At 44.4% G+C, this 22,770-nt stretch overlaps 1 protein-coding gene across 2 annotated transcripts in view; it reads left to right on the top strand.

Moving 5' to 3' along the window:
- The window catches only part of ROR1 (receptor tyrosine kinase-like orphan receptor 1), a 205,345-nt gene that overhangs the window by 138,612 nt on the left and 43,963 nt on the right, over positions 1 to 22,770 (top strand). The window lies entirely within an intron of this gene.

Genomic DNA, 22,770 nt, shown 5'->3' with positions numbered 1-22,770 from the left:
TCAGTAGTTATTCAAAGGCTACTCAGCTGCAGAAGGGAAGAACTAGGTTGTGAACCTAGTTCGTCTGACTCCAAAGCCTTTGCCCTCAGATATGATGGCATTCAAGTTTTTTGAATGCAGCTTTCTTTAGCAAGGGCCTTCTAGAAGCAAACGCTTTGAACTTAAAGGCAAACCTTCCATGGGGGAAGTTTGTGTATTGTGGTGGTCCAGTTGGAAAAGGGTGTTTTTTGAGGGGCTTCCCAGGTGGCGCTAGTGGTAAAGAACGCTCCTGCCAATGCAGGTAGACATAAGAGACAGGTTTGATCCCTGGGTCGGGAAGATCCCCTGGAGGGGGACATGGCAACCCACTCCTATATTTTTGCCTGAAGAATCTATGGACAGAGGAGCCTGGCAGGCTGCAGTCCATAGGGTCGCACATGTGGGACACGACTAAAGTGACTTAGCATGCACACATGTGTTTTTTGAGAGGCAACAAGCCTTTGGTCCTTCTCAACTGCTCTCCAGTGAGGCAGGTATGTATTCTGCATACATGTAGGGGCCTCTTTCCTGGGCCTTAAAAGAGTCAACTGAATAATCATCTAATTCTTGATAAATCCTAATACCGAAAGATCAGGACTCTCCCCTGTGACCAGGACCCTGGAAAGCTGGGAGGCAGTGACACAGTGGAGTCAGGTGGGAGGATCATGAGAAGTACCTAGTGGGAAAGTAAAGCAGCACCATTAGGCAGAAGTACCATGTGAGCCACAGACACCAACCACATGTGTAATTTTAAATTTTCTAGGAGCTGCATTTTAAAAAGTAAGAACAGTGAAATGAATTTTAATGTTTACATTTTAACATATTATTTTAGCAATATGCTTTATTTAGCCCAGTAGAGCTAAAATATTATCATTCAACATGTAATTAATATGAAAATATTAATGAGTTATTTTACATGTATTTTTTGTAGTAAGTCTTTGAAACCCAGAGTGTATTTTACATGTTTCAGCTGGCCATACTCAAGTGCCAGTGGCTAGTGACAATTGTATTGGATCATGGGACTTGGGACGCATCTAACCCCAACACAGACATTGCAGCCTCTCCCACCTGCCAGCCCTTACTCTCTCCTACCCCTGATTTATTTTTCTGCATACAAGTTATCACTGGGCAAACTGTATTTCCTTTCTTTGTCTATAGTGTATCTCTCAGTGGTAGTTAGTATACAGTCTGGCTGAATGGTTGAATTTGCTCAGTCGTGTCCGACTCTTTGCAACCCTGTGGACTGTAGCCCTCCAGGCTCCTCCATCCATGGGATTCTCCAGGCAAGAATACTGGAGTGGGTTGCCATTTCCTTCTCCAGGGATCTTCCCGACCCAGGGATCGAACCCAAGTCTCCTGCATTGCAGGCAGACACTTTAACCTCTGAGCCACTACAGTCTAGGTTGGTGTAATAAATGAGAAGAAACAAAGGAAGTAAGGAAGAAAGAAAGGTGGATAAAGATACAGTGGCTTAAACAAGACAGAAATTGATTTCTCCTCAGTCCCAAGGTGGCTGCTCAGAGCTAGAAGGGGAGCTCTGTTCCCCACGCTCACCCTGAGCCCCTATATTGCTCCTCTGCCTGCCCCAAGCTGTGGCATCCGTCTTGTCCTAGATGGCTTCCTCAGCATCTTCACAGTCACATGCTGGTCAGGAGCACATTTTTTCTTTTATTCTGTAAAGACTCAGCCCTCTCTTCCTCCCTTCTTCATGCCTCTCTTCCTCCCTCTCCCTCCCTTCCTTCCCTTCTTCCTTCTTTCCTTCTGTCCTCACCCCCTGCCCCATGTCACTTCTTTCTTCCTTCAGAGCCTGATGCAGAGCTAGTACACTTCACCTCTGCTCGCATCCCTTCGGCCAGAGCGTAGTCTCACACCACCTCTAGCTGAGGTCTCCTGCTCGGCGAGCCAGTGGCCAGCTGGCGTGGCAGCTCTACTGCTGCAGGAGGGACGAGCCACCACCCTCCCCCAGTGGAGTGCCAGCTTCGTGAGGGCAGGGGGTGGGGGAGGTTTCGTTTACTGCTGTAGCTGCAGCAGTGGTCTACGACGGGCAGGACAGTGGGAGCACCTCCCCAATGGAGAGAAATATTTTATATGTCATTGTTTGAATCACAAGCACAGTGTGCAATAACAGCAGAGTAAATTGAGAGTTGGTTTTATGATTGTTTGAAAATTCTCCACAGACCCTTAACCCCGTATTGGCTGCACCAAGCAGGCTGCTCCCCTGCCCTGTGCTTGGTTCACCACTGAGCCCTGATACCTAGAATAGTTGTGGGCATGTAGCAGACAACTGGGTATCTGTGGAGTGAATGAATAGAGCTACTGCTGCCTCCTCACCTGACATTTTCTCCCTGCCAGGTAGTAGTCCGTATGACATCGCCCACAGTTGGCTCCTCTTTAAACTGTGGGCTCCTTGAGCACTAGAACCTACATCTGCTGTCACACCCTGGCCGGCCAGGTGCTCAGCTGATGCTGGTTGGATGAATAACGTTCACTGAAGGCTGCTTTCCTAGGCATCCCGTAGCGTGCACTTAGCTGCTCTCGAGCAGGACTTTTCTATCTGATTCTCTTCTTTCTGTCAGAACGGCAGAAGATAAGCCTAGAAAGAGAGACGGGCTCCCGTGTGTGAGACAACTTATGCACCTGGTTGAGGAATCTGCACGTTATCCTAAAAGCAGCAGGGGACCATCAACATGGTTTACCTGGGTGGATCTTTAATTGGAGATGAGATTTAGTGATGTGAGGAAGAAGGGAGAAGAGGGAACTAGTTGGCCTTTACTTCTCAGACCGCTGACTTCAGTTCTGAGGGCGCTGGAAGTTCCTGGTTGTCTTCAGCCACTTCAGAGATCATCATTCATTTACCATCTCAGTGCAAATATTCCTCCTCTGCTCTCCATTCTGATGAGTACAATCTCTGACTCATTCATCTATGTGTCTGCCCATCCTCAGCAGGCCTGTACTGGATACCCTGAGGAGATATGCTCCTTTAAGGTCTAGGCTCTGCCCACTGCTGGACCCCCAGGGTGCCTGGCGCCCGGTAGGCTGTCAATAAACATGTTCTCTGACTGAGCACCATGTGCCAGGATGGTGGAGATGAGGCAATGAGGAGGGAAGATGAAGAACACACGTGTCTAAGAAAGGATGCAGAGTGTGTTTGATGAACCTGAAGAATGTTGTCATGTTCCCTCAAGTCTTCTCCTCTTCAGGCTTCCCTGTTGTCTAGCCCCTTAAGCCACTGGTCTTATGACATGATTTTAGTTCTGTTCACCAATGTAGAGCACTTTTGAACTCTGGTGTTCAGAGTAAGGCCTGATAACTCCAAGTGAACTGAGAGCAGTAGAGAGGAAAGCAAGACGGCACCTCCCTCATTTCAGAGAGCGCACTCCTAATCCTAAGTGCCCTTACCATCAATCAGCTTTTTTGGTAGCTACCTTCCCTCCCTCTCTGACCAGTGAAATAGACCATCAGCCAATACACCATCCCCATATACACCATATGAACCACCTTCTCTCACCACCACCTTCCTCAGCATCTCTCCTCACATTTCTCCCTACAGGTTTATTAAGTCTGCCAATCTAGAAGGAAGAGCTCACCCAAATAAAGCACATTATAAACATGGTTCTTAGGCTGTTGCTATGTCTCTGCAGATATTCTAAGCACACAATTCAGTGGCTATAATTAAAGACCAGAGAGACATTCAATACTTCTCTTGAGGGGCTCTACACCTCCTTGTACTATTGTGGATTTTCTTGATTTTATTTACTGCGGTATTCAGAGGATTTGGTTTTCCTCTGTTGGATTTATGACATTATTATCCTTGGAATTTATAAAAGAACACTGTGCCTGGCATGACATGAAACCAACTTAAAAACACAAATTTGCCACTTAACTATATGATCTTGAACAAGTAGTTCAGTCTCTCAAAACCTCAGTCTCCTCATCTAATAAGAATAATGATACCAACAGTAGAATAGACAGAGAGGATGCATAAAATGTGCAAATTGTTTACATAACTAATACAAATGTTTCACAAACATGCAAGCACATGAAAAGGATGTTTAACTTCACTATGGATAAAAAATGAGATATGAGCTTAAAAAGGGATAATACCTAGTAGGTACCTTAGCAGGTACTTGTTAGCAGCGAGTGCAGAGAAATAGACCCTGTCCTACACTGATGGTAGAAATAATCGTTAGAACTACTGCTGATTATCCATCATCATAGCTGAGAGACAGTGCAGCTTGGAGCCTATAGAGTCCAAGAGCATATATCAGGGACTAGGATACTTGAATTCAAGCCTACCTGCATCGTTTACTATCCCTTCCTTCCTTTCTTCATCTTTAAATAAAGAATCAAATGACCTCAAGATGATAGAGGACTATTTGGAAATATATGTAAAAAAGCTAAAAGATCTGCATACCTTCGACCTAGAAAATAATTCCACTCATTGTTTTTAGCCTAGAGAAATAATCATAGATGTGTATAAAGATCCATACACAAGGATATTCACCTCAACATTTTTGTAAATAACAAATAGTTGGATACAACCAAAATGTTTCACTGCAACCACTACAAACCAATTTTAGAAGAATAATGATGAGGAAAATACATATTCCATTCAAAAGAAGAAATTATGTCTCATGTAATTCCACATTTTAAAAAGAATTCATTTCTGTGTCTATATGTATGCATAAAAGATATTTGTTAAGAGTGATTTTCTGTGGGTCCTGGATGTCTGGTGATTTAAGTTTTCTTCTTTGTGCTTCTATTTTTCAAAATTTCCACAACAATCTTTGCTTTTTCAAATCAAGAGTACCCTTACATATCTTACAAGAATGTGGTAAGACTCTAAAGTTATTCTCTGTGTTGAAAGGTCTTAAGAATGTAGTTCCTTGTGTGAGATGTGGTATTAATCTCCTATTTTGCATTTCTTTCACATTTCCTTTTTGTCCTCTCCCCTGCCCTTTTCTCTCCCTCCCTCTCTCTGCCAAACCCTTGACTTTCCTTCCCTCTCGCTCTGTCCCTTCTCTCTAGGCTCTCTGTTCCTCTTCCTGTCCCCTGGGCATTGCTCCACTGCCTCTAGGAGTAAGAGTCAAACACTTGCTGACCCTGATCAGAAGCTCCTCAGTTGATCCAAACTGAGCAAGAAGTGAACAAGTTTCTTGCATTTCCTTTCAGACCTCTAGTAGCCCTGACACACATCCTGGACTAATTGAGACTCTGCGAAACAGCCGTCTCTCAGTGCAGAGTTGAGCTCTTGTCATCTAGCACTGAATTACCAACTTCTCAAATACTGCTGGGAAGGTGGGGGCAGGGCCGCTTGTTCCCTCTCCATCCCAAATGCTCGATGCCCCTGCCTTCCGAAAGGACTCGAAAATAGCTTTGTCAAACAAAGCATGAACACTAGGAGTTTCCTGACATTTTCATAACTACGAGCATATGATTTGCAGTTCATATTGAATAACGATGTAAGAAATCTGCCAAGAAAGCTCCAAACACTATTTCCAGCACTGGTTCATAACCAGTTACAGCTGCCTCACCGCAGAATAGGAGCACAATAGACTACCAGGTTCCGTGGTTAGCCCACTTACAAAGTTTGTATTGAGTTACTGGGAGTCGTGCTAATGGGGGAGTCACTCTCCTGGAAAGCATTTAAGATGAATAAAGCTGAGGGTTTAATGTACTAATGAAAAAATTTGTCAATATTTAAATCAAACGTGTGAACACTAAGTGTTTTTACATACATTTGCCACAGAGGTTTCAAGGTAGTCTTTGGCCTTCCAGACATGAATAAAGGAGATAGATGCACTGTTAAACTTTCGAACAATGACAAAGAAAAACATGGAGTAATTGCTTCACTCAAAGCCTGCCAGGAAATTAATTGCCTAAGAGACGTATTTTATGCAGTGTCCAAAAAACTGCAGAGTCTACGGGAGTGGCTTGCTTTCACTAGGAGAAAACATATGTCACCTCTCACCAAAGATGTTTATGTCTTCTCACAAACCTGTCTTTTTTCAGCCTAAAGACATTCCAACTGGAAATGACTACAAAGCCAGGAGTTGATAGGTTAGGGGTGTTTAGTAATGCTTAAAATAATACCCTCATGGAGTCAGATATGATGCTGTCCTGCAAGTCCTGTGGAACAGCAACCTGGATCTCTGGCACTTGGACGGCTTTTTGTTTCTGCTTAGAGAAAACAAGGTGGGAGGGAGTGGGGAGTGCTGAGACTGCCTTTGACCTGCCAACTCTGAAGCTCACAAATTTGGGGTGGCGGGACTCTGGGGGAGTTGACTAAGAGCACTTAAGAAATAGGGATGAAACCTTCCGTGGTCCACCTTTGGGCTTGTGTTCCAAGGAGGGCTTGCTGAAGGCTGCTGGTGTTGCAGGCTGAAGGAAGTCTGTGTAGCCACAGCTAGGAAGCATAGCATGCAATTCCGTAAACATTTATTGGGCGCCTACTGCGAACCAGGTTAAATGGACTAGGCTCAGCGAGGAGTGAGGTTGGGGATCTCACTCCAAGACCATAAAGAAAAATAAGAACAGCCACTGCACTTCAAGAGCATTCTGCCTGGTAGAGGAACACACAGCTCAAAACAAAGAATCATAGTGTAATGTTAAGTGCAGGAGGTGGGAGAGAGCAAATCTGCTCATGGACTAATCAACGGGTTTCAGGAAAGCATCTTAAAAGAGCTAAGCCTGAACTAGAACTGAAAGGATGAAGGACAGTGAGCCAGGTGGAGAAAGGTAAGCACGCATTTCTTGGAAGGAAACAGCCAAGGTACGAATGTCACTAATAGTGTGGTGTGTTCAGAAAGTATGTTATTGTTGTTGTGCTCAGTCACTAAGCTGTGTCCAACTCTTTGAGATCCCATGAACTGTAGCCCATCAGGCTCCTCTGTTCATGGGATTTTCCAAGCAAGAATACTAGAGTGGGTTGCCATTTCCTCCTCCAGGGGATCTTCCTGACCCAGGGATCGAACCCGAGTCTCTTGCATCTCCTACCTTGGCAGGCAGATTCTTTACCACTAAGCCACCTAGGAAGCCCCTTCAGAAATTACAAGCTGTTCTTTATTACCAGGGCCTGGGGTTTGAGGAGGGCAATGACAAGAGATGGACTAGAGAGGTGGATGGGTTGGACATTCAGGGGTCGTATGAACTCTATTAATATGCTATTAACACATTAATGGACTGTCACCAGGGAACTTTATGCAGTGGAGAGTGACTGTAGTTGTAAGAAAGAGATGATCTGATCTAGCTATCAGGTAGCTCATTCTGCAGTGGTGTGAAAGATCAATTTACAGGGTCAAGAATGGAGGTCAAGAAACACATTAGGAGGTTACTGCAGTCATCTTGATGGGACATGATGAGAGCTTAGACTAGAATAGCCTTAAAAGGTTAGAATTGGAAAGAGCATATCAGATGGCTCAACTTCTATATTATACAAATAGAATAACTTAGGACAAACGAGGGTGAGTGACCTCTCCAAGGTTACATAGAAATAAAGCTTGTTGGCAGCCAAATCAGGACCAAGGACCCTGGTCTTCTGATTTCTAGCCCAGTGACTTTTCCACTCATCTGTGCCAAGATCAGTCCCAGCATCCTGCTTGTTAGCTAATACCCTAAAGAAACTTGAAACTTACTTGGCCAGCACTTTTCCTGTCAATTTCTAGGAAGTGAGAACACTCTTTGCTGGATAGAGAAACCCTGTGTCAAGCCAGACTGTCTGGGAGGAATCTTTTCTGTTCATCTTCCTCCTCTCTAATATCTCCCTCAACTTTGCCACTTTCTTCTCCTCCTCCAGAAAACCAACTGCTATTTACAAAATTCTCTCCCTTTTGCTAAGTCCAAGAAGCATACACACCGCTGAGCACCTTTTCCTGAGCTTGTTTCCTCAATACATTTCTTAATACGTTTCTCAACTAATGGTTATCTCATTGCTAAGCACTGGGACAATTTGGAGGACACATGGTTCAATAAAATCAAGAGTGACTGTTTCCATCTGAGCTCCTTCCTTGTCTGTATACATATAACCATCTTACATAGCAGCATATCTGTGCAAATACTGCTTGGTGTTTCTTTTTCATTCAACCTTGTGTGCACATATTTTCATATATTTGTATTAACTTTGTAGTATTTCTTATAGTGGAAACAGCAGGAAATTTAGAGTGAAGCCTAAGGCTTTGGGCAAGAAACTTACTTAATCTCTGAACCTTGGTTTCTTCAACTAGAAAATACTGCCAACTTGAGAGTTTCTGGCACATGGTTCCTGTACAGAAACCATCCATCCTGCCTCCCTGCCTTTTTGCTGGCTGCTTCTGGTTTGGGGCAATATACTATTTTCATAAACACCTAGATATGGTTACAAATGATACTCATAGCTTTAAGTCAAAGGTCATGCTTCTTTTCTCAATTCACTTTGATGATGAGAATACTGTTGAAGAAAGAGTACAATCTTGATAACTTGTGAAGGTAAATGGAAGAAAGAAGAAAAAGAAGAGGGAACCATTTTAACTTGAAAACGAAATTAGCTAAGAAGTTTGTGGATGTCTAATCTCATTAACATTGAAGTAGCCAGTATTGTATACCTGAGGATGGCAGTGTGCTTGATGAAAATTGCCAGCCAAAGGGAGGACACAGATTTCCATTTTAGATGCCCTTTGGCAGCTTCATGGAGGGTGGATTTGGAAGAGCAGAAGATTAGAGGCTGGTCTCCCAGTTAGGGGAGTCATCAGCTGAAGGGTGGTGGGTGCCTGAGCCTAGAGGGGGGATCAAACCGAGGTCTCCTGCATTGCAGGTGGATTCTTTACCAGCTGAGCCACAAGGGAAGTCCAAGAATACTGGAGCGGGTAGCCTATCCTTTCTCCAGTGGATCCTTCCAACCCAGAAATTGAACCAGGGTTTCCTGCATTGCAGGCAGATTCTTTACCAACTGAGCTATCAGGGAAGCCCTCTGGAAGGAGGAGAGGGGACAAATTTAAGAAGTGCTTTGGAAGCCAATTTAGTTTTCCAGTCAAACTGTTGCTCCTCTTAAAGGATGCCCATTTCCCCTTCCTTCCATTCTTTGTGTCTTCCATTCAGCAGAACTAAGTGCATGGGGAGGTTGAGTGGCTGGGGTGGGGAAGTGGAGAAATTGTAAATTTCAGGTTGTGAGATGAACTCAGGTTCCTCTCTGTTGCCACCACACAGAAGTTAAAGTATTTTTTTAAAGTGGGAGAGATTTAATTCACTCATTAAGCTTGTCTGTATCTATTGTGTTGACACTGTCGACAACTTGCCACTCAGTGCTGTTCTAGGCAATGGGGACATACCACAAGTGACCAGACCACAGTTGCTGTTCCCAGGAAGTGTTTATATACACAATTAAATGTATCAGTACAGAATATGTCTGATGATACTAAATGTAATAGGTAATAATCAGATGAGGGCGAGAGGACAGTGGTGGGCATGAGGTCAGAGAAGTAGTAGGGGCAGCAGAAATCTATGTAAGGACATTGTAAGGACTCCTGTGTGTCCTTAGCATGTGAAGGGAAGTCTCTGGAGGAATTTGAGCAGGAGAGAGACATAAACTGACTTAGGTCCTACAAGGATTCCTCCAGCTGCTGAGAGGGAGACAGAACAGGCTGGGGAGGGTGGCTAAGAGTGGGAGTAGGAAGACCAGTTGTGAGTATTCTGGAAAAAAATTCATGCAGAGATAATGGTGGCCTGAACCAGAGGGCAGCAGTAAAGGCAGGTTTGGGATAGGTTTTGAAGGAGGAGGTAGAAGCATGGGCTGATGGTTTGGAGATGGTTGTAAGAGAATGTAAAATTGAGGAGAATGTCATAATTTTTGCTGTGGGTAGTTGGAGGAAAGAATTGTTATTTCCTGGGGTGGAGGAAGAGTTCCAGAATGGTCTTGGAGGGAAATAAAGGTTGCAATTTTAGACATGTGGAGTTTGAATTCCTTTTAGATACTCAAGGGGAGATAGGGAGGCTGAAGTTCAGAGAGTTATTTCAGCTGGAGATATGAGTGTGGCAGTCCTCAGTACAGAAATGGCCATTTCAAGCTTGGGCGATGGAAGATCAGGTAGGCAGAGAGAGAGAATATGAGGAAGAGGTCTGAGTGCTGAACTCTAGGGTTGTCAGTGACTAAAATCTTGAACTAGCAAAGGAGACTAAGAAAGCACAGCTAGAGAAGGAGAAGGAAAACCGACAGAGAACAGTGTCTAGAAGCTGAGTGAAAAGTATTTCAAGGAGTGATGAGTTGTGTCAGATGCTGCTGCTAGGTCAGTAACATTAAAGATGACCTATCGGATTTAATCATGGAGACCACTGACCTCGACAAGAGCTCTTTTAGTGGAATGTCAAGGCAAAGGCCTGATTGGGGTGGGTCTAAGAGCCAGTGTAGGAACTGGGGAAAGCAGGTGCAGGCATCCTTGAGAGGAGCAGTCCTATAGAAAGGAGCACGAAAATGTGCTGGTACCTGAACAGAGCCACAGAGAGTTTAAGGTGGGAGATATTGTAGCATTGGGGTATTGATGGGAATAATCCAATAGAGATAGGAGGAAATGGCAATAGAGCTGAGAAAAGAGACAATTGCCAGAGTAATACCCATGGATAGGTGAGAGGGATGAGGTTCGTGTGCTTGAGTTGATGGTCGTTGGACCTTAGAATGGAGCACAGAGGGTCCACTCCCGGCAAGAGAAAGGAGGCAGGGTCCATGGAGCAGACCAAGGAGGGGTAGTTTAATCAAACTTCTCTTCTTAAAGGCTAACCCCTGTCATGTCCTTTCTGATTCATAAGCCAGACCCTACTTCTGTCCCAAACGTGTCCAGAGTTCACACACAGGCATAATTTTATGTATGAGTAATCTTTGGTCTGATGAGAAGGAACCGCAAGGTGCATAAAAAAGGGAGTGGAAGAAAGAGCTTCCAGCCAGAAATCTAAGCTAAGATCAGTACTACCAGGGTGGTTATTTTTTGTCTGCTTTCTTTTCTCCAGTGCCTACAATAGTACCTGGCAAGTAGTAGGTAAATCTGTATACCTATTTCTAGAATAAATAAAGCAAAAAGAGAACTTATACTTCATAAACAACTCTCATGAATGAATAGTTTGTATACATGATCTGATTTAATATACTAGTTTTATAGATGAGGAGATGACATACTTAACACAAAGCCACATACAGCTGGAAGGCAGCTGCCAGGACTGCGCCCAGTTCTGTGGGTCTCCAAAGTCCAGGTCTTACCCCAGCACTGCACTCTGCCCATCCAGCTACTTGGTGAACTTCTTCAAGTCACACAGCTGTTAGCTCTTCTGCTTTAGATGGGGTTGGACTAGAAGCTGGAAAGGGCTCGTTCCAACTGAATGACTCCCCTAGATAACAAACAGGCTCAAGGGACAGCTACAGGCTTGGTGCCTGCCCCGAGTTCACCGGCCCCTTCTATACATACCAGCTCTGCCAGCAGACCCCTTACCATTTTTTGCCAACTCTGACATAGCTTCAGCCCTCTCCATGAAACAGCTGGAGATTCTCTAGTCTGTGTCTTGGGTTTATGGCCCTTGTGGCAGGTTATGAACAAGTTGAACCTTCCATCTTAGGCCCTGATCCCCAGCCTTAACTCTCCAGCTCCACCACTTGCTCTCCTGTCACTAATCACATCACTTTCTGACATCCCCTGTCTTCACTATAAAATCCATCCCCTCCCCATTTTTTCTTATTATTAGAATTTTGAAGTAGCAGACTGAAATAAGATAATGTTAAAAGGACTTTAACAGAGTATGAGAGCAGGACTGAGCCCACAGAGTAGCGAATGGTGTGTTGAACCTTATCACTCCTCCAGACGCTGCGGCTGAGGACCCTCCTCTTGGGCCTGTCCTGCCCCCACCATTAGTCCCATGAAGTCTCACTGATTTCAACTCCACTTATCTTGGTGGCATACCATTTAATCCATGATCTGTTGAATTATTCCTCTTTGAAGCTATCACCTCCTCCAGAAGCCTTCCCAGCCTCAGTTAGATACCCTTTGTTTTATTTTCAGCACAAGGCTTCAACAAACTTGGTGGAAAAGAGAGAAAGAGAGAAGGACGTAGAGGGGAATGAAGGTGATGTTTATCACCTTCATGTTTCTCCCCCATAAACTGTAAAGTCCTGGTGAACAGGGATATTGTTGGTATTTCAACACCAAGGATATAAGACCGCTCTGCTCTCCACTTTCACGTTCTAGTTAAAGCACTGCCACAAATCCACCCTCTTTCCTCATTTCTCCTTAGGGAACCCACTGGATTTCACAGCTCTGTCCCAGAGACCCCTTGTCCAACAGATACCACTTGTTCAGTTACCATGTTCCCATTTAGTGCATCACCAGTCAAGCTTTATGTTCATGTGAATTTCTGCCTCTTTACATTTTTTTAATGTGTACATTTTTTTTATGTTTGACCATGAGCACCTCTATACTGCATTATTTGGTGTTGTTTTACGGGAGGCATTATAGTCACCATGGCTTTTTATGGAAGCTAGTATTCTTTCCTAACTGCCATCAGCAGAAGGAATGGGAAACAAAGCTGAGACAAAACAAAAGCAAAAATGGGAGATTGAGTTTCACCCAACTTCTGAGTAGTAAGACGAAATCAAAACCCCCCTAAGAAATCCCTAAGTTCCCTTTACCGCTCTTTCCACAAACCTTCTCTTTTTTTTGCAATCCATGGTCTTAGGCATAAAAGGAAAATGAAAAAAATTTCAAAGCAATCTTAGAAACATTGTGGTTAAAAACCTGACTGGATTGCTATGTGTGCATGTCATATTATTCTGAACTTCCGTTATTCTCAACAGGCAAATTTAGAGTGTAGTTTGAATACCTAATATTTGGAGAACTGCCAAAGAACATCCAAAAGGTTTCTAGTGAGAACTTGGGGGCTCCAAAATCCATCTGTGCCCTCCCAGCACCAGCCTAAGCTGGGCTTCGCATGTGGCTCAGTGGTAAGGAACCTACCTGCCAATGCAAGAGATATGGGTTCGATCCCTGGGTGGGGAAGATCCCTTTGAGAAGAAAATGACAGCCCACTCCAGTATTCTTGCCTGGGAAGTGCCATGCACAGAGGAGCCTGGCGGTCTATAGTCCATGGGGTCACAAAAGAGTCAGACACAACTTAGAGACTAAACAACAACATTAGAGGAAAAGTCAAATACCCTAGAGCTTCTTAGAAGGTGAAAGGCTGCCCCACCACGAAAACCTCAGTAATCAGGAGGGGGCAGAAGTCACTCATTCTTCTGAGTAGTGACCTTCCATATTCTTAAAAATACTGTTGTATAGTCTTATCGTTTCAAATGTGTGTTTAAATAGGAATAAAATCTATTACACATGTAATTTTCCCTTAAATTACACTTGTGAGATACAAACCTGGGTAGTTCTGCTCCTTCTCCAAAGTGAAATGCAACCCTTGTATTTCTAAACATCTCTATGAAGCAAAGCCAATACCTTCCCATTTCTAAGTTGGATACAAGTAACTATTATGCACTGCTCTGGAAACTATGACAGAGTGTTATTCATCTGTTTGTTTTAATGGTTCATGGCCAAGGGGGGAAAAAACTTAAAATTTTTTATTTAATTTTTTAAAGCAAAAAAGTGGTGTGAGAAAGAGCAAGGGACTCTTTTGCTAAGGAAATAAATGTTACCAATGATCAGTGTCCAGGTGTGGGCAACAGCACATGTTACTTGACACAGGCACCTCGAAATTGCTCGTGCTCACAAAGGAATTCCCAGTAAGAGAAGGGCTATTAGGGTGGGCTGAACTCTCAGCCTTGTAGGATGAAGTCTTCTCTGTGAGTCATCACCCCTCTGGGCTGACGTGCCTTGATTGGCTCACTTTGAAAACTGATCTTAAAGGTCAAGTATGTTAACACGTTACCCTCTTTGATGCCCACTTTCAGATGGATCTTTAAAAACAGAGTGTGGTAGATAACATTGGGATCCCATATTTAACCTCTAATCTCTCCACCACAGCCAGCCTGAGGCAAAGCATACCTTCAGTGGCCCCAGTAGCTCTCCTTCCAGGACCACCTTCTCTCCTTCACTCCAGCCAGCACTTTCCACGTCTCCACTTATATTTATCCTGATGTCTCTTCTCCAAGGGCCGTCTCTTCTGAGGTATTTGCAGTTAAAGCTTATATGACTTAAATTATTTTCTCTCCTCCTGGTTGGCTGTTAACCAAGGATGCCTCAAGGCTTAAAGTTGTCTCAGGAAAAGGAAGGAGTTGATTTTGGAGAGACACCAACTTTTTTAGACCATGTCAGATTATATTCTATTCTTCAAGTTTCTGTGTCTCTGAGCTTTTATCCATATTGGAGAATTCTGCATCCCTTACATCGATTCTTAATTTTATCTTGTATCCCCCCCTTTTAATGAAAAGATAGACCTGATTTTTCCCCTTTAAGAGATCTAACTTTGCCTCCCTAGAGAGAACCCAGCCTCTGAAATGGGAGGCTTTGCACTCAGCCCCAAGCTTACTAGTGCCTTTCCTGGGAAGCAGCGTGGGTGTGGATCTGCCGTGGCTATGCTCTAACCAGATTAGCTAAGATGTGGCCTGATTTACAGATTTAAAAAGGGGTACCTCCCATCCACTTTTGGTCATAATGCTCTTTGCGCTGTGCCATGCTTAGTCACTCAGTTGTGTCCGACTTTGCGACCCTATGGACTGTACCCCACCAGGCTCCTCTGTCCATGGGGATTCTCCAGACAAGAATTCTCCAGACCAGAGTGGGTTGCCATGCCCTCCTCCAGGGGATCTTCCCAACCCAGGGGTCAAAACCAGATCTCCCACAGTGCAGGCAGATTCTTTACATCTGAGCCACGCAGCCCCATGGACTGTAGCCTTCCAGGCTCCTCTGTCCATGGAATTGTCCAGACAAGAATACTGGAGTGGGTAACCTTTCCCTTTTCCAGGGGATCTTCCCAACCCCAGAATCAAACCCAGGTCTCCCGCATTTCAGGTGGATTCTTTACCATCTGAGTCACCAGGGAAGCATGATGGTCTTTGGGAAAACAAATACAGCTTACCAGTTATATTTGCATTGGTAAAGTGAAATTACTTCCCACATGAGAGAAAATAAACCACGCTTTGCTAAATGAGCATAATTAAGAATACTACATCTCCTTGAACTGTGTGATAGATTTCGTTCAGACCAAGATTCAGGGCTCTGGGGACAGGCATCTTGAAGGGATTTCATCTCCATGGCTCAAAATAGGACTTGTAAGAGGTGCCAAGTGGGGTAAATTCAGAAGTGTTGGATGATTTCACTCAAGGCAGTCAGTCCCCCCTGAGCCTGCCAAGCTATGGGCTTGCAGAGCACTGTCTCTGGCATTCCAGTTGTAGAACCAAGAGAATCAGAACAAAGAAACCTGCTGGGACTGTGTAAATTGCCAGCACTTTTGGCCAGTGAGTTTGCTTAAAAACAATCCCCAAAATCTCTCCCCAGTTCTGAGGCTTAAAATTCCAACTGTTGTTCCCTCTGCTTTGTCCTTTGGGTATAAATGAGATTTTTTAATTAAAAAAATTGAGATAAAATTCACATAAAATTAACCATTTAAAAGTGAGCAATTCCACAGCAGCTAATATATATACCACCATTCTCATTCCAGAACATTTTTATCACAACAAAGTAAAACTCTACATCCAGTGAGTAGTTATTCCCTATTCCTCCATTCCTCCTGTTCCTGATAACCATCAATCTGCTTTTTATCTTTATGGATTTACTTATTCTGGAAATTTCATATAAATGGAATCATGTACTCTGGCTTTTCTCATCTGGTTAATTTCATTTATCATAATGTTTTGAAGATTCTTCCACAGTGTAGCATATTTTGGTACTTTGTGCCTTTTTCATGGCTGAATAGTTTTCCACAAAAGATGACTTTTGTCCATCCATTCATCTATTGACGAGCATTGGAGGTTGTTTCTACTTTGAGGCTATTTTGAATAGTGCTGCTATGCACATTTGTGTACAAGTATTTGTTTGAAATTCTTTTGAGTAAGATTTTATAGTTAGCAAAGTGCCTTTAAGTCTATTCTCTTCCCCCTAAAGAGAGACATGCATTTTAACTGGTCTTAGTACCTCATAGGGGAACATTTTAGGGCCTCACTCATCAGTAAGAATCTGTTCAACTGACTAAGGCCTGCCATGCCCCACTGTAAAATCTGGTGCAGAAGAAAGTGGTTTCCAGTCTGAAGCATCATTCTGGTATGGAGAGGGTCATATCTATGAGCTAGGCTAGGTCATCTCTGCATCTATCAGGTCTATTACAGTTCTGCTGGTCAGTCTGTGCGCAGTGGAGCAGCAGGGAGGACAGCTCAGCAGCACCCTCTCCCTCGTTCAGCACTTGTTGGCTGAGTTGGATATTGTACACTGTCCCGGGCCCTGGAGTTGTGAAGCCAAGCCGGACATGGTCCCTACCTTAGAGACAAACATAATATGAATTCAGAAGTCTGTGGGAGTGGTGTGGTAAAGGTGCTGGGTGGGCGGGAGTGTGGGGTAGGCAGTGACTGACTTTCCCAGGAAGGAGGGATTGGGAGCACCCGATAATAAAGGCGATCACAAGGTGAGAAAGCAGATGGACAGCACTCCAGGCCTCAGGAAGAGAATAGACCAAGCCAGGGGCGCAGCAAAGAGCATTCCCTGTTTGAGACGAGCAAGGTCAACAGCAGCATGGCTGGTATCATCAGGTTCACAGGCTCATCAGTCTGGGAATGAGGCTGGAAAAATGGGCAGGAACTAGGGAAGGGCTTTGTGTACTGCAGTGAGTAACTGTGGTGAGTTGGAAACTGGGATGAATTTTAGGCAGGAAATGACCTGCTCCAAGTCTGTGTTTTGAAAAGATACCTTTGTAACTAGTAACTGATGAACCAGACTCCCTTCCCCTCCCTCCCGGCCTGCCTTCTCTGTCATCTCACCGGCCCTCAGCCAGCCCTGGACTGAAGTGCAAGGTCAGGAAGATTGCCTTCTTCTTCACACAGGGACCTCTCATCAATTGCCCTGCCCTCCTTGTATACAACTTTCTACAGAGAGGAAAGTGCTCATAGCAGCTAATAAGAATCAATCAATACTGAGCCCTTCCTAAGTAGGTCATTTCTCCTGGAAGTACTTGAATTTAGAAGTAGGCCAATCACAAATAAGTGAACTGTTCATGATGAGAATTCAGCCACCCAGGGATAGGTCCAGAGGGATTCTTATAAAGTTGTTTTAAGGAATAATTGAGGTCATCTGAAGGCCTTCCTGATACCCTCACACCATAGCATCTCCTGTTCATTTATATACAATAAGGTTCGCATCTCCTCACCTTCTTGTAAGACTCTTTCTTTTTTTTGTTTTAATTGGAGGATAATTACTTTACAATACTGTGCTGATCCCCGCTGTAAAACAACTCAAATCAGTCACAATTATACCTATATCCCCTCCTTCTGTGGGGGGAGGAAGGCTCAACAGGAAGGGGATATGTGTGTAAGTCTGTCTTTTTTCTTTTACTTTTTATTTTGAAATATTTATGTTTAAGAAAAGTTGTAAAAGTAGTGCAGAATTTCCATATCCCCTTATCCCCTAATGTTAATGTCTTGCATCAACATAGTACTATTATCAGAAGTAAGAAATTACCATTGGTGTGCTACTACTTACCTTCCCAGGAGGCACAGTGGTAAAGAATCTGCCTGCTGATCCAGAAAATGCAAAAGTTGCAGGCTCCTTCCCTGCGTCGGGAAGATCCCCTGGAGAAGGAAATGGCAACTCACTCTAGTATTCTTGCCGGGGAAATTCTATGGACAGAGGAGCCTGGCAGGCTACAGCCCTGCTGCTGCTGCTGCTAAGTCGCTTCAGTCGTGTCCGACTCTGTGCGACCCCATAGATGGCAGCCCACCAGGCTCCCCCATCCCTGGAATTCTCCAGGCAAGAACACTGGAGTGGGTTGCCATTTCCTTCTCCAATGCATGAAAATGAAAAGTGAAAGTGAAGTCGCTCAGTTGTGTCCTACTCTTAGCAACTCCATGGACTGCAGCATACTAGGCTCCTCAGTCCGTGGGATTTTCCAGGCAAGAGTACTGGAGTGGGGTGCCACTGCCTTCTCCAAGGCTACAGCCCAGGGGGTCTCAAAAGAGTCAGACATGACTGAGCATGCACAGGCATGCTCACTACTAAGTAATGTATAGACTTCCTTCAGATTTCCACAGTTTCTCTATACATATTAAGGGTTTCTTTTGAAATCATGTGTATAAGACAACAGTTGCGTTTGCTCTCTTTTCTCCCTTAAACTGAGGCACCCTTCAGAAACCCCGTCCCCCACTGGAAGCACTAAAGAGAGCACTAGCTGGCCTCTCTGGTGGCTTAGTGGGTAAAGAATCTGCCTGCCATGTGCAGTGGTGGGAGACCTGAGTTCAATCCCTGAATTGGGAAGATCCCCTGGAGGAGGGTATGGCAACCCACTCCAGTATTCTTGCCTGGAGAATCCCGGTGGACAGAGGAGCCTGGTGGGATGCAGTCCATGGGGTCGCAAAGAGTTGGACACGACTGTGGGACTAAGCACACAGCGGGAGTCTCATGGTCCAGACTCGGCACAACTCCATTTTGGCATCCACTTGGGGTATTCTGCATCCTTTCAGTCCCCGTACCTCACCCACCCACCCACCCATCCTTTCTTTCCTTTCCTGCTCCCCTTTCTCAAAAAACTACATCTTGGGCTTCCCTGGCCTCATATTATACACTGCACTGTACTCTTTTTTGGAGAACGCTTGAGAGCCTTATTCCAGACCCAAGAAGTTCACCCAGCAGTGTATAACCATTGACTCCCACAGTCGCTGTCAAACTCCCTTGGGCAGCATGTTCCCCATTCTTGGTCTGCTGTGCTTCTTGGATGGATACTCCTACTGCTGCCACATTGGTTGCCACCACTCTCAACCCTGTGTGACCACCCCTCATCAGCTCCTTGCTCTGGGGAAGGGGGAGACCCTGGAGGTGGGGGGCAAACTGTGTTTGCTTTTCCCTATCACCTGGCAGTGAATTTGGAAGGTTGTAGAGGCTGGCAACCCAGTAACTAAATTACCTTTAGAAGAATCATGAGTGCCCATCACAAAGCACTCCAGCATCTTGACGTCACAGCGAGGTGGCTGGTGCATGTTGATGCCAGGTACTGTGATGGATGGCCAGAATTCCATCTGCCTTCTCCTAGTGTCTCTTCTCCCTAGAACGCAGCCTCGGGCATGCTCACTGCAAGCGCCCTTGCACTCTCACGGCCTTGCTTCTTCATGTTTTTAATTTGCTAACCATGGAAGACATCAGCGATGAAAGAAGTGTGAGCTGGAGAAAGGCATAAAGCTGATTAATGTTGGAGGAGCGTTTGTTCCCCTCCAGGCACGGCTGGCAGGAGAAATGGGAAGGATGAAAGGAGATTGTGACTTGACTTTTAGAAGAGAATCTTTTCGCCACCTGTGCATGTGTGTGTGTGCAGTCACTCAGTTGCATCTGACTGTTTGTGACCCTTTGGACTGTAGCCCCCTAGGCTCCTCTGTCCAGCAGACACGAACACATCTTCACAGTAGAGAGCCCCTGTAAGCAGTGGAAAAACTCCCATATGCAGCTATTCGGAAGGAAGTTGCATACCGAGGTTACAAGCACAGGTCTGGGGGCAAATCTAATTCTTCTGCTTACTGTGCCACAGTGGACAAGTTCTTTTGCTCTTTCTGACTCTACAGTTTTCTCATCTGTAAAACGGGAACACTTACATCTTCACCTTCTGTATAAGACTGTTGTCAGCATTAAATGACTTAATATTGACTTTATATGTAAATGAAATTTAACAATGCCTAAAACAGAGTAAAGGCTCATTATAAATCCTCTTATTTATTATTAGGCTGATTTATTTTAAAGTAGGATTGAAAAGCAGAACATTATAGCCTGGTAATCAAGCTTGAGCTTGAATTTTGTGATTAAATCCTAGCTCCTCCACATGCTGGCCTTGTGAGTCTGAGCCAGTTACTTAACTTCTCTGAACTTGAGTCTCTCACTCAGATAAATAAGGATAATAACGCCACAAGGGGCTACTTCGAAGAAAGCACTTATCATAGTACTCAGCACAGAGAGTGGCAGACACTTAATACATGTTTGTTTTTCTAGTGCTGTGGTTCTCGACCACAGTCAAATCACCTGAGAGCTTTTTAAAATGCTTGAATACCTAAGCTGCATCCCCAGAGACTGTGATTTAATAGGTCCAAGGTGGGGTTTGGACATTGGAATTTGCGAAAGCTTCTTAAGGAGATGGATACACAGCCAGGACTGAGAGCTACTCCTGAGCAGGTGACATCGCATACTCTTTTTGTTTGTTTGCTTGCTTGGTTTTTTATATCTGTCCCCAAGAGACTGGACTGGTCAGAGTATCAGGAATTCTGGGCACAATAAAAAATGTAATACACCTGCAGATCTAAAGCCCTCGATAAGAAATAGGCAGCCAAAGAATTGCATTCCATTTTATTCTGAAAAACAGTATTCAAAGGGTCTTTTCAGAATCTCAAATTGGAAAGGTGGTAAGAAGTTTAGCCTAAGCCTCACACATAAAATATGGGAACTCCCAGTAGGTCAGGGATTTATATCTGGGGGTAATTCCAGGGTTTTGTCCTCCCAAGAGATATAAATTGAGGCCTTGAGAGTTTAATGTGGGGGAGGAAGAAGTGTTCTCATAATGACACCTTAAAAATCCAGGACTCTGCTAATGCCTAGGGATAGAATAGCATCATCTATAATAGCAGGGGGGTGATGGTGTGGGGTACTTTCTGGCCTCAGGACTCCAGTTTTCAAGATCCAAGGCTGGGTCATCAAGAAACTTCTTTCTCCCCATAGGTTTATGGTATTAGTTACCCAATAAAAGTGGGGTTAATTTTACAACCCAAGTAAAATTTAAGCCAAAAAGGCTTCAACATTACTCTAGGATTTATGAAAGTAAACATGTGGAGTGCTTGCAGGATTTTGCAACATTAAAATTTCAATGTCTTTATGTCAGGTGTATGATATATTCATTTGTATGTGTACTTAAAGGTTACGTTTCTAAGAGCTTTGAACTACAAACTATTTGGGAGACTGTACTAGAGATACTGCTCCCATCTCCACCTTTAACTTGACTGTTTTAGTGAGTAGGGAGTAGAAAGCAGCTGAAAACGAGTGTCTTTTAAGGATCAGCTCGATCAGATTTTTTCCACATGGTTTCCTATTCTACCGGGGTTTCTAGACTCCATCCCTGAACCCTCAGGTGTGGGTGTCCAGGGCCAGAGCTATGAACACAGTTGAGTTTACAAAGCAGAAGCTTAACAAATAACTATCTTTTAAATATCTTCTTCGGTACCTGCTAGTGTTAGTCGTTCAGTCATGTCTGACTCTTTGCAACCCCATGGACAACTGTAGCTGTTGTCCTCTGTCCATGGAATTCTCCAGGCAAGAATACTGGAGTGGGTAGCCATTCCCTTCTCCAAGGGATCTTCCCAACCTAGGATCAAACCTGGGTCTCCTGCATTCTAAGTCACTAGATTGGCAGATTCTAAGTCACTAGGGAAGCCCTCTCGGTAACTGTAAGGGCTTTAATAACAATTATATGTTACCTCTGTGTAGCACTTTTTTAAAGCTTTTACACAGTTTGATAGGATCCTCATGACTTTGGTTCAGCAGTAAAGAATCCAATGCAGGAGACACAGGTTCTATCTCTGGGTCAGAAAGATCCCCTGAGGAAGGAAATGGCAAACCACTCCAGTATTTTTGCCTGGGAAATACCATGCACAAAGGAGTCTGGCAGGCTAGTCTACGGGGATGCAAAGGGACATGGCTTAGCAACTAAATAACAAACAGCAACATGACTTTGACCTATAGGGTTGGGAGGTCAATTATTATCTTCATCTTTTAGAGAAGAAAACCATAGCTCAGAGGATTTGAGAGGTTGCCTAAGGATAAGAAAGTGAAAGTGTTAGTCGCTCAATGATCTCCCACTCTTTGTGACCCCATAGACTGTAGCTCACCAGGCTCCTCTGTGCATGGTATTTCCCAGGCAAGAATACTGAGTGGGTTGCCATTTCCTCCTCCAGGGGATCTTCCCAACTCAGGGATAGAACCCAGGTCTCCTGTACTGCAAGCAGATTCTTTACTGTCATAGCCACCAGGGAATCACACCTAAGGATAAGCAAATGTTAAATCCAGCAGGAGAATTTGTTCTCCTGACTTTTGCTCTAAAGTATTTTAACTTAGAACAAACCAAAGAAGAAAAAAAATGATACTTCTTTCAGGGAAGATGTTGCTTCCAGCCAGGTTAACAGAGGAGGAGCAGCTAGGGCAGAAGTCAGACCACAAGCCTGGCAGGTAGCCTTCTGCTTGGCTGTAGTTTGCCTTTCAGAATCATATTGATATCTTGTACTCTGGTGTCTTAGGCTTATCATAGGCCCGAGTGGGAGATTTTGGCCTCTGTCCTTTCAAGCTGAGCCTGCCATCTTGGGTCCTAATCTCCAGCCTTGGCTCTCCAGCCATTTGCTCCACAGTCACTAATCACACCACTTTCTGGAATCCCCTTCTTCAGAATGGGGCTTCCCTCATAGCTCAGTTGGTAAAGAATCCGCCTGTGATGCAGGAGACCCTGGTTCAATTCCTGGGTCAGAAAGATCTGCTGGAGAAGGGATAGGCTGCCTACTCCAGTATTCTTAGGCTTCCCTTGTGGCTGAGCTGGTAAAGAACCTGCCTGCAATGCGGGAGACCTGGGTTTGATCCCTGGGTT

Source organism: Bison bison, unplaced genomic scaffold (genome assembly GCF_000754665.1).
Source record: "Bison bison bison isolate TAMUID 2011002044 unplaced genomic scaffold, Bison_UMD1.0 scf7180017846569, whole genome shotgun sequence".
NCBI lineage: Eukaryota > Metazoa > Chordata > Mammalia > Artiodactyla > Bovidae > Bison > Bison bison.
This window is presented reverse-complemented; position numbering and strand designations above follow the sequence as displayed.